This window comes from Prenolepis imparis, unplaced genomic scaffold (genome assembly GCF_030444845.1).
Source record: "Prenolepis imparis isolate NDT839.2.m4 unplaced genomic scaffold, iyPreImpa1.0 SCAF_4, whole genome shotgun sequence".
In the NCBI taxonomy this organism is placed as follows: Eukaryota; Metazoa; Arthropoda; class Insecta; order Hymenoptera; family Formicidae; genus Prenolepis; species Prenolepis imparis.
Genome location: NW_028141162.1, coordinates 2,862,561 through 2,874,609, shown reverse-complemented (window position 1 = coordinate 2,874,609; position 12,049 = coordinate 2,862,561). Strand labels below are relative to the sequence as shown.

The window sequence follows — 12,049 nt, the reverse complement described above, 5'->3', positions numbered from 1 at the left end:
GAACATGAATCTTCTAATAAAGTTACTTTCGTTAATTGAGCCAGTCACGATCGTATGTTCTAAACAAATAAATATACCCGTCGTAAGAAAATCCAAGATTGATGAGTAAAATAATTATAAATCATTTTCTCCAACACATAAAGTAGAGTGTACATAAAATGAGAATCCCAATTCGTTACCGAAAAACAGCAATGTCAATGAACGACATTTCTACAAAGATCAAGATCGTGTCACGTGAAGTGCGTCTTTTGAAAAGAGAACATTATCGACGCAAATACCGGTATCAGTAACGCGACACACTACAACGAGAACTACAACGGTTATATACCCACGCACGATCGCGCTTAGAAACACAGGTTTTAAGACCGCGGCAGGGTGTACAGCTGTTACGCGCGCGGCAGCTGACAGAAGAAAGGGGTTAAGGACCCCGGGTATATCCGTGAAAGAGGAGAGAAGAGCCGAAACACGCGGAGGGTTCCCGATGGAGAAGGACGGTCGCGAGGAAGAGCGAGGCGGTGGCTCGCTACGCGGGACCATTCACGATCTCTACGCAACCCTACGAAAAGGGTCTCTCTCGTCTAGCTCTTCTGGTCCCGGGCCCTTCGCAATTTCTGGATTTCCGCGTCTTTAGTAACCCGAGAATCGAAAACAGTTGGGCAGGTAGCAGCGTCGTGGAAGGAAGAAGGTGAGTAAGCGCACCAACGGCAAAAAGGAAGGGATATCGTACCCTTCCAGCAAGAACCCTTTCAGAAGCAGCGCGCAACCCCTTGAATGGCGAGCGATCTCTGCGATTACAACGAAAAAAAAAAAAAAAAAAAAAAGAAAATTGTGCGAGATGACATCTCGTGCTCTCCCCCCTTTTTCATTCCCCACCCTCCGTTCGCTTATTCTTCTTTTCTCCTCCCGCGATGCCAACTTCTTCCAGAATGACGGAACCTCGCCGTTACCTGACTACCAGAAACTACCAGCTGTATTTTCTCTAGAGATTTTCGGATTGCGTCACAGTTCCCTGTCTTTCCCTCCTTCGCGGCTGACGTGATATTTTCCTCTTTCTTTAACTAACTCTATCTCTCTTTATCTTTCTTTCTCTTTCTCTCTCTCCCGCTTTCGTGCCTTTGAGCTCTATCTCGGGTCAGAGTCTGGTTTACGAGCTCGCAGCTTTTGATCGAGTTTGACACTAGATCTTGATACTGTCTGCGAGCAGACGTTGATCCTGCATCGATGTCGGTTTCGCGCTAGCTATTATCCATTTATACCGATAATAAAGAATACCGGGAATTGCGACAATTGTCTAAATGCTATTGCATGCATTTGTGCAAAATTCTCCAATGTTATTTTTTATAACTATAATAATAACGCGCGCACGTGATATAAAATTGTTTATTTTAAAATATTGGCAAAACAATAAATGTGTACATACACAAGAAATGCAGAATAGAGATTTTATTTTTAATTTATTATAATTTTAAGAATAATAATAATTATTATTTAATTTATACGTTTATTTAATCCTTTTCTCATTTTTTAATTAGATGATTAAAACGTTAATTTGCTAATTAAATTTTAAATTAATAACATGTTTTAAATAATAAGTAATACTTTAAACTCGATTAATAGTTATTGACAGAAATCAGCTGATGACTGTTAAAAAATATTAATCGAGTTTGAAATATTATAACATATTTATGTAAAACATATTAATAATTTAAAATTTTAATTAACAAAATAATGCTTTAATCAGTTGATTACTGTCAAAAAATATTTATCGAGTTTAAACAAACTTTATATTAATTTTTTTTAATTACATTCTTTTTAACACAAAACCGAATAATGGTACACGCTTGTGTTGTTTCAGTTAATTAATTAGTTAATTCATAAAATATATTCGCAACCACATTTTCTGTTGAAGAAATCAGTAGAAATCAATTGTGATTTATTTGCTAAATTGTAAGTTGTCTAAAAAATCGAAAAAAGATTTAATATTAGACTGAACATGCAGATATATATAATGCATAATAGAATATATGCATTATATATATCCGCATGTTCAGTCTAATATTAAATCTTTTTTAGATTTTTTAGATTTAGATAATATTCATTAAAAGACAATACTAATATTAATACCAGTAATAATACGAGAACATTTAATAAGAGAGAAAAAATATATCTTTCATTAATATTAACTGTTTAATTAATTGTGTGTAAAAAATGTAAAAGATATATGGTGCTTGTCATTAAATAATTGCCAAAATCATTGTTTTTAGGAATTGCAGAGAAAACGGGAGCTTAATTTAAACTCCCAGTTTTCAATAAAAAATCAAACTAGGCATCGCTTTTCGGGATGCTTTCCACCCCAAAAGAAAAAAATCCATGATCAAGATTATTCAAGATCTTTCCGACTACTCGTCGGTATGAAATACACATTACAAATACAAATACATTCATTAGCATTGATATGTCGCGATAACGATAAGCTTCCTTCACTGAGATGGCGTTCAAAAACGTGTAAAGAATATGGTATTCGCGATTTAAAAAATATTTATAGCAGAATAATTATTTATAAATTTTACTATAAATTCCTTTTAAAGAATATATGTACCTAAGTACGCAGAATTCGTGAATACATCTAATCACAAATAAAATAAATGATCGTATTTTGCAAGTTCCAATTTTTGTGGTCGACGATAATATCAAATCTTAAACTTTGCAACTTTTTATCAGTTATTTTCATAATTCTACAAGAAAAAGCAATTGGCAAATTTCGCGAGCAAAAAACAATTAATATCTAATTGACTCTTTTGACTCATCACTGAATTTTTTTCTCATTTAAAAACTTTTTTATTATACACTAAAAGAATTGACAATATTGTTATTGTTATTTATATATATTGTTAAGCGTTTTTTCGGGAAATTTCCGTATAATTTACGATATGTTTTCTTTTATGTAATAATACAATAAATTACAATTTATAATTACAATTAGATTTCTCTAAGTTAATTACAAAGGTTTATTCTATTAGAATTTTCCTATAGTTTAAACCATATTTTCTTGTTTTCTAAAGAATTTTAATCATTTCGTTTAAAAAATGAAAGAGTGTGTTTAAAAATATAGGAAAATTCATTTTGAGGTAACGGACCTACAATCTACAATCTACAGTCTACATATTTATAATCTAATTTCTACAAAACCGTTACCTCCTAATAAAATAATTCACTCACCAATCGATGCGCAACAGCGGAGTTGAAACGAGTGGACTGCATCGAAGCTGATCTGTAACAAGCAAATAGAATTCAAATTATAGCAGCGCTCAAATTAATTAATATTTCTAAAAATTATCATTGTACCTATTGAATTTTATATTCAACGCGTACAATAATCAACAAATATATAATTAAATAAACTTTAAAAATTTTGTAAAGATTTTTTTTCATATAAACTTTTATAGAAACTATTATATCAACTTTTATATATCAAAAGCACTTTTTAAAATTCTTTCTTGTTTAAATTCAAATATATAGGAATAAAATTAACGTATACATAATTTATAATATGTATTATACAAATAATAAATAAATATTTACCTCAAGTTGCTCTGTCCGGCGCCCGATGCCTCCTAGGCCTGCTCCTCCTCTCAGATCAAGATTGTCCTTTATCAAAGTCCTTTGATTTACGCGCGATACTTCAAACGACACTCCCGCACTAAACGCGCGATGCTTTGCACGATATTCTCGCACTTAAGCGCGCGATACTTTGCACGACACTCCCGCATTTAAACACGCGACATTTTGCACGGCATTCGAATGTCTTAGAATTCTTAGATACTTATGTCCGAATCAGTTTGTTCACTAAATAATTTTATTATACGTGTCAGACACGCCGTGCTTAATTACCTTTTTTAGTATTTAATAATATCTTTTCCTCTTTATATATAAAAAATATTAATATCAATATGAATATTGATATTAATGAATAAATATTGTATACAAGAAATTTCGTACGTTTTTTATTATGCGTTACAAGAACTCGATAAACAACTGTCTATCATTAATCCGCGGCTTGTAATTAATACGATTTGTCGTGTTTATTTCATTAAACTACGCGATAATGTAACCAGTCAATTTTAAAAGTAAAAAATAATAAAATAACGTGAGTTTGAAAATATATTTTAACGCGACTAAAAGAAAGAAATAATGATAAGAAAATTGAATACTGATGAGAATAGTGATAAGAAAATTGTACATTTTATGATCAATTTTAGAATTGTAGATTTTATGATCATATTTTAGAATTTAATGTCAGTTATATTCCTTACTTTATTTTAATATAACTTCGCTTAAAGTTAACAATCAATATAAACATGAATGGATTACAAAATATTAGTATAAAATTACTTAATTAAAATAAATAAATTAATTAATTAAAGTAAATTATAACAATAAGTAATTATAATTATATAATAATTTACAAAATTTATAAATCACACATTTATAATCATAATTAATTATTACTGTGTTCTTTATAAAATGAATTAAATTAAATTAATTATGTATTATAAAATGTTTTTTGTTCCATTTTGAAATTGAATTATTGTTTTATATATAATAAATTAAATATTTGTCTTAATCTATTGTAATTTGTAATCCATCCATTTTGAGGTAACGGAACTAACTACAATCTACAGTCTACAATTTACACAATCTACATTTTCACACTCTAAAACCGTTACCTCGTAAATAATAATTTATCACTTATCATTCGATGCCCAGCAGCAAAGTTGACTACGTTGCTCTGTAATATATAAATAGAATAAAAATTGTAGTAGCGCTCAAGAAAAAATTAATTTTTCAAACAATTATTGTTGTATTACATATTATTTTTCATGCGTACAATAATAAAAAATAATTAAATAATTTCGTAAATTCTTATTTAAAACAACTAATACACTTTTAAAGAATTCCAATTATTAATAAACTTTGATTTAATGCAACTAATAAATAAATAATAAATACTCACTTTAGTGTTGCTTTGCCGGCGCCCGATGCCTTTCCCAGACCTCCTCCTTCTCTCTCAATTTGTAGATGTCGTCAATTCTGTTGATCTGTAACATATAAATAGAATAAAAATTTTTAGTAGAGCCCATATATTATTATTTTAAACTGTAAATTAGTAAATTATAGCTTTATTCAGCTGATTTCGGTCAAAAAATATTAATCAAATTTAATCAAATTTTATATTGTTTTTTTTTAATTACATTCTTTTTAACACAATGCTGAAGAATGGCGCGCGCTTATGTTTTTCTAGTTATTATATAAAATATCGTAGAGTTATAAAAAATTTTGCGGATCTTAAAATCTCGCTATTTATTTCCATTTCTTTGCTGCAAGAGAGACAACGGGTATAGGTCTTTTAGCCCGCTACGATATAATACTCTCCTTTATTTAAATCCCACCACTTTATTTGACCCCTTGATGCTTCGTAAAAAAACGCTAGAAAAGTTGAAAGTCCCGTACCTTTTTCCCAGGACTCAGGTATATCCCGCGGTTCTAGGTAGACACCCGGTACGATACCCGGGGTTCCCCGCTTAAATCCAGGATCTTGTCTCTCTATTTGAATAAGATTCATCCTGTTTATCATTTTCTACGATTTCACCCCTCTGCGCCGCGGTAAAAGCCTCACCCTTTCGCCCGCGAACGCGCACGTTGTCTCGAATATATACGTGCATTATACGTAAAAATCTTTTCCCAAGGGGTGAAATAATCACCCCTTTTCGTACTTTTACCCCTTCAGTCGTCAGTTTCAGACGTCAAATTAAAATTTTGTACGGACCGGTTGGATGAAAATTTGATTTTCACCTGGTACCCGTTCTCCCTCAGGCCCCTCCCCCCCTTTTTTCCCGTACCAACTCTTTCTTACCATTGTTCGTAGCTACGACTATCCCTTGCTTTTCAACCGCGTAACATATTTCCGTTAATATTACATAATTCATAACAATATCGATTAAAGAAAATATGAAAAAAATAGTTGGAAATAATAAAACCTATATAATAATAAACCTATTTTATTACATATTCGAATTATGTTGATGCTTTTGCGAATTTATATTTTACTTTCGAAAAATTCTTAATAATTTTTCAGGAGTGTTGAAGTATTTTGATGAATCGTCGAGCGGACACCCCAGCGTTTCCTCGTTCTCAACAATTCCACGACAAAAAAATCGTTGATTAAAGCCGGAGGAAAAACGTAAGACTCGTCGTAGCGAGGGTTTCGCGACCTTTTCGTAAAAAAAAGGCCCGTCTCTCCTCTCGGAAGCAAAATGATCGCGTCTCGGGCCCCTGCACGCACGAGATGACAAATGGATTTCTGGACTCGATCGCATCCACTCGAAACCAATTCGACCGACGCGGCTCTCGCCGTTTCCTTGAGCGTCGCCGAATTTGATCGATGGAGAGGCGCGATCATGCGTGGAAAATTCGCACCGCGCGGTTCGCGCATCGCGCCATTTGGATTTTCACGGGATATTCGTTGTACGTACGTACGCGTCACGAGATACGCTCGCCGAGCTTGATGATTGCGACGAGAGATCGACGGGATGAGAGAAAACGTGAGTCCTGTTACTCTTTTTTTTTCTCCCCTCTATCTCGCTCACTCCACACGCCGAATCGGTCGGACTATTTATTTTCGGTGTGTCAAAACGAGTGACTGATGACGCCACGATGCTAATTCCACCATGTGGGAACTGATCGTTACCGGATCTCATCGCGAAATAATAATAAAAACCGCGTACGAATAAGAGAGTCGACCGCCAGGGCACGGAATTGGAAAAAGTCGGAGCAACGATGCGCGTCCGATTTCTTGGAACGATGGATAACGGGTTGTCAAACGTTTCACCAACGTTGCTCTATAGTAATGGATAGCGTCGCTATTCAACCTTACGTTACGTGTCAAAGTAGAATGAAACAAACAAGTATTATTTTAACATGTTACTTTTGTCCATCAAGCTTGATTTATAATCTCACGATAACAAAATACGACTTAAAAATAACACAGCTAACGAAAATTATTATAATTTATATAAATTATTTTTGTACCGAGAATTTGCATGACAATTATTTTTTTACGATTTATTTATTCATTTTGTATGATTGTATGTGTTTCGGAAGAAAGGAAAAACGATCGATTGTTCGATAAACAATGAAATAATTAATCATTATTCTCCATAGAATGCCGACTATACGTAAAAGTACCGGTTCTTTCTTCCTTCATTCGTCCAATGCGCAAAGCGAGAAATAAAAGCAAGACAAAAGGAAGAACGCGTGTGCCGACGAAACCTCAAAATCAAATATTGATTCTCGGTTATGCGCGCGTAGAACGTCACGCGATGCCGGGCCGCCTTTATTAAGTGATTACTCTCATTAGCTTGCACGCGATGCGTTTGGTGGCGGTTATTACAAGCCAATGGGACACAAAATGGCTACTCTTCTTCCGCCTTCCGACACAAAATAATTTGCGTTTGTCTTCTTGTTAATTGCACAATATATATAATATATATATATATATAATCGTTGTGTGAATTAAACATTAATATTTTTTAAACTTAAATATAAAAATAAGAAAATATTAATTTTTTTATATGAAATAGTACACGTGCCCTTATCATTTATCATCAATATCAGGTACAATCGCGCTCGTGTAATCTTTTTTTATAATTCCCATTCGTGCTTTTCGCGCCGCTGCATCGTATGCAGAATGAATCCCTCAGATGGCACGACAAAAATTGACAATGAATAGAGGGGAATGCTATATCGTTACGAGGGTGTCGATACCGAACGCGTCAACGTTCAAACGTGCCGTCATTAATATTATTATCGATTAGAAGTCAACGCCTTATGGATCTGAATTTATATCGAATTCAAATAACGTCAGCTATGGCGCGACGCAGAATGAGAATTGCCTCTCCTTGACCCGCAAATGTAACATGACTCCGGCTACGAAGGGACGACGACTGTTTACGTCAAAGTTAAACAGCGATAGAATATTTGATCTACGAATGAAAAGATAGGGCGGAAAAAACATCAGAAACGCGATCTCTGCGATAAGACATTATTAAGACAAGCCGCTTTGATTATCTCTTATATAAATGATCTTAAATCACCCTATCTCTTAAAAGTCCATAAAAATTTATAGTGTACACTCTAAATATTTTGCTACCGGTGATAACTGAAAAATATTTCAGATTCTTTTACTAATACTATTTTGCTTTTAGGATACTATTTCATCACTTGATGCGATTAATGTAAAATGGCGATATTTCATCAGTTATTTTCACATACAAAGAAGAATAGAATTTTCATTTTTGATTTCTGCTAATTCCGTGCAAAATGAACATTAGCAAAAAGAAGGAAAGTGACAACCCGGAATTCCAAGAGTTCATCGATCGACCCGTAGATTGGTTAGCGCCAATATTCGCAATCGGCTTCTTGCGTCGCGGTTTTCACCGACGCTTATTTCGCCTTCTTTCGTACTCTCCTCTCTTTCCTTCTTCTTGCGCCCTTTCGATCGGCCGACGAGCGGCTCGTCCATTTGCTCGTCATGGTTTGAATTCTTCCCGGCCGACCGACCGGACGACGAACCAGCCATTTGGAATTCGATCAGAAATACTTAAGGTGGCGTCTGCTACTTTCCCTCTACCCCGATGCACACCATCACCCTCCCCCTCTTTTGCGGCCTCGCGTACATTTCTCCCAAGGCTTCGTAAGTCACCGATCAGTCCCCGCCGATGGGTTAAGCGCCGCTCGACATCGGGTGGACGAGCTTTCAGACTACTACCGGCCCGTCGCGATGATCCCGAAGAGAGGCTCCCAAAAGAATTTAAATTAGTCCCGGCGTGCGTATATCGAACTAAAATTAATTGATTTATGGATGCCAGATCGCGATTGAGGTTCACTGCGAAAGCAGACGCGCGTCTTTCTATTGGTTCCATTTCTCCGACACGGTCAATACGCGGCTAAGTCAAAATATAAATGATTGTATTTAAGTTTCCTATAGAGATTCGTTTAATTTTCATTTAGAGCATCAGCGTACACTACAGTATTATTCATGTACGTGATAAATTCTTTTTAGATACAGAAATCTGTCGAGAAAAATTTAATAAATTTTTTTATCGCAATAGAACTGATTTACAATTAATTGTTATGCAACAGAGTTCTATCTCGTGAGTTGTACAGTGTAATTAAAAAGCACAGAGCGTTGACTCTTACTTATTTATTGCAAAAAGAAATGTAACATATATTCACATCGAATGGAACCGCCTACTTTAAGACCCTTGACATTGAATATTCTTAGGATATATGCATGGCAGGTGATCATTATGTATAATCATCGCGTAATGATTGATCGTTTCCACCGCAAACAGGAATTCTTGCTGCTTTGAGTCATGTTTGTAGACCGGATACACAACGTACCATTTGAACAAATGCTACTTAGCCAAACGATTGCAACTACTTTTGTTTAACTTATCGAATACTAATCATTTTTTTTTTTTACGAAAAGAACCTTTAAACTCTTGACACGAAGAAGCAACGCCTCATCGGTAAGTTACGCACGGCGTGTACATAAACCTTTGAAATGCCGCATCGGATCTCTAATCTCGATATGAAATTCTATTCGACGAGCTGGTCGAGGGACACATACTTTCATATCTTACTTTGCCTTATAAACAAGAGATTTTACACGTGAAAAGATTAGGGACGCCATCTAACAAGTTATCAATTAATAGTTCTGTAACCACTGTTGGAATGAATCTACAAGCATCAGTGTTTATGAATGGTTCCATTCAAGATTTGAGACTACCAACATCTGGTATAGTTCCTTCTGAGAACTCTCTTACCAGCTCGTGTAGAATCCCATGTTAACGACGCGTTACAGAAATCACTTACAACGCCACAATTGACGGGAATAAACTCTATTGTGATTATAATAATATATTATAAATGGCTTTTAAACATTAAAATGTGTAAAAAAAATACAATTTAGAAAAAAAATGCACAGAGCTTATATTATATATTTTAATATTTAATATTAAAAGAAGAAATATTACAGCTGTAAAAGTTTGTTAATATAACATCAAAAAAAAAAAATCAATCTTTTAGTTCAGTTCAATCAAATGACGATAGTGTCATTTATTACTTCTGACATGCCTATACTGAGATTTGCTATTGAAATAAATTGAGAAAAAATTAGTGTAGATTAAGCGATTTTACTTTTATTAATTTTATCTTTAATCTTGTGACTTTTATTTTTATTATAACAATCTATCAAGTTGTTTTATTGCACACCTTGAAAATGTCAAGTAAGAATGATTGCCTTATTTCGTCTAGTTGTCTGGAGATTTTCGCGGCGAAGAGAGGCAGTATATAAGAGGAGTTATAAAGTAGCGCAATATGTTGTTGTTGTTCCAACAACATATATCCAGTGAATCGTGAGATGAGAGCAAACGTTTGCGCTTATAGTCTTGAGGGAAACAGCAACAATATTTGTTACGAACAACTTTGTCGAAAGAATCCAACACGTACTTTCAGCACCGTAATTACAGTCGACGCGATTCATACAGCGGTTTCGAGGTCCCGGGGGAAAGTTTGCTTCGGTGCGGTGAGGTGAGAATAAGAAGCAGTGGCAGCCCTTGAACAAACGAGACGACTCACTACCACTGAGAGGTCAAAGAGTACATCTGCTCTCTCGACAAGAGTTGTACAAAGGTGTAAAAAGAAGAAAAACAACAATGGTCCTGCGTCGATCTCTCTACCAGTTTCTTTGAGAGGCAGGTCAAGGATCTCCATGAGGATCTCCTTCTTCGACAATCAGGAAGTCGTCAAAAGTTTGTCGGACATAAAACACACATCAAGAGGAGAGTGGACAGAGAATCTCAACAAAAAAGTGAACATTTAATCTCATTTTGTTTACAATATATAAAGTTTTCTCTAAAACTTCATAAAAATTAATTTTAAAAACTTGCTTCTTAATTTATAACTCAATCTTTCTGATTGTAAAAATGCAAAATTAACGAGGGTGACACATAACACTTTATAAACCGAAAACTCTCTTTACGCATAAATCTTACAACTCGTATCCCTATCTCGCGACTCTCACGTGGCTCATTGCGGAAATCCCAAAACAGTTCGCGCGTAATGTCAGCTTCGGATTAGACGCGTGTCATGACTTTGTATCGAGTTGATGCGAAGCTCTTGATTAAATATGGGACAATGCACCAATCTCGCGGGAAGCTGCGGATCTTTCACATACGTGGGAGGGAAGGTTGGCGGAAGGTCGACAGCGCGAAACCTCTACGTTTATTTCGAATCGATCGCGTGGCTCGAGGGCGCTCGGGCTAATTCGGCTCGCATCGGCGATTCAAAACTGTTCGATTCGCAAAGTATCCATCGTCCGATAAACACCGCCGCGAGGCTGCTCTTCTCTTTCACTCTCCCTTTCCGCGAGATCGACCCTTCCACGTAAACGCGGTCAGAGATGCGCGGAGAGGGTGGCATTGTGTCTCTACCAAGAAATTTGGATCTCTCGATCAATACTGCGTCTCCTCTCTGCGACAGCATCAACCAAGAATCGCTTAAAAATATTCTTGATTGCTTAATATCTATAAACTTTCAAGATTTATATATCTTTCCAGTTTCTTCAGTTTCTTTTATAAATGGTTCTTTTTTCTAAAAGTAAAGCTTTAAAAGGAAAAAATCTTCTTGCTGTAATAGAGTCTCTTATTATAAATAATTTTATATCTCTGCAATTATGCGCAGAGAATGCTCACAAATGATAAGTACATGCTCGTATCATCCGGTATTTTTACCGAAAGTAAAGGAGATAAAGAATCTTTAACAATCTTCACATTTACAGAAAGAGCTTCATTATGCGGAATAAAAGACAGACTGGTTCATCGTGGAAGCAAAATAGCCGTAGCCGATTACTCCGTTCCATTCTTAAGAAACTCAGAAACGACCGACTAGAAAGGACCATGCCGCGAAGAACATCCTAAGGGAATCC

At 35.2% G+C, this 12,049-nt stretch overlaps 1 protein-coding gene and 1 long non-coding RNA gene across 3 annotated transcripts in view; both read right to left on the bottom strand.

The window, feature by feature from the left end:
• LOC145935510 (zinc finger protein castor homolog 1) overlaps nucleotides 1-3,918 on the bottom strand; it is a 136,082-nt gene extending 132,164 nt beyond the window's left edge. The window contains exons 1-2 of the mRNA XM_083036938.1: nucleotides 3,583-3,918; nucleotides 3,220-3,271 (exon numbers count right to left, since the gene is read on the bottom strand). The gene's annotated coding sequence lies outside the window, so the exon portion shown is untranslated. The remainder of the gene's footprint in view (nucleotides 1-3,219; nucleotides 3,272-3,582) is intronic.
• A 656-nt stretch (nucleotides 3,919-4,574) lies between these two features.
• LOC145935512 (uncharacterized) overlaps nucleotides 4,575-12,049 on the bottom strand; it is a 34,157-nt gene continuing 26,682 nt past the window's right edge. For both annotated transcript variants that reach the window (XR_014425238.1, XR_014425237.1), the window contains exons 4-5: nucleotides 5,015-5,099; nucleotides 4,575-4,789 (exon numbers count right to left, since the gene is read on the bottom strand). This is a non-coding gene — a long non-coding RNA (uncharacterized LOC145935512). The remainder of the gene's footprint in view (nucleotides 4,790-5,014; nucleotides 5,100-12,049) is intronic.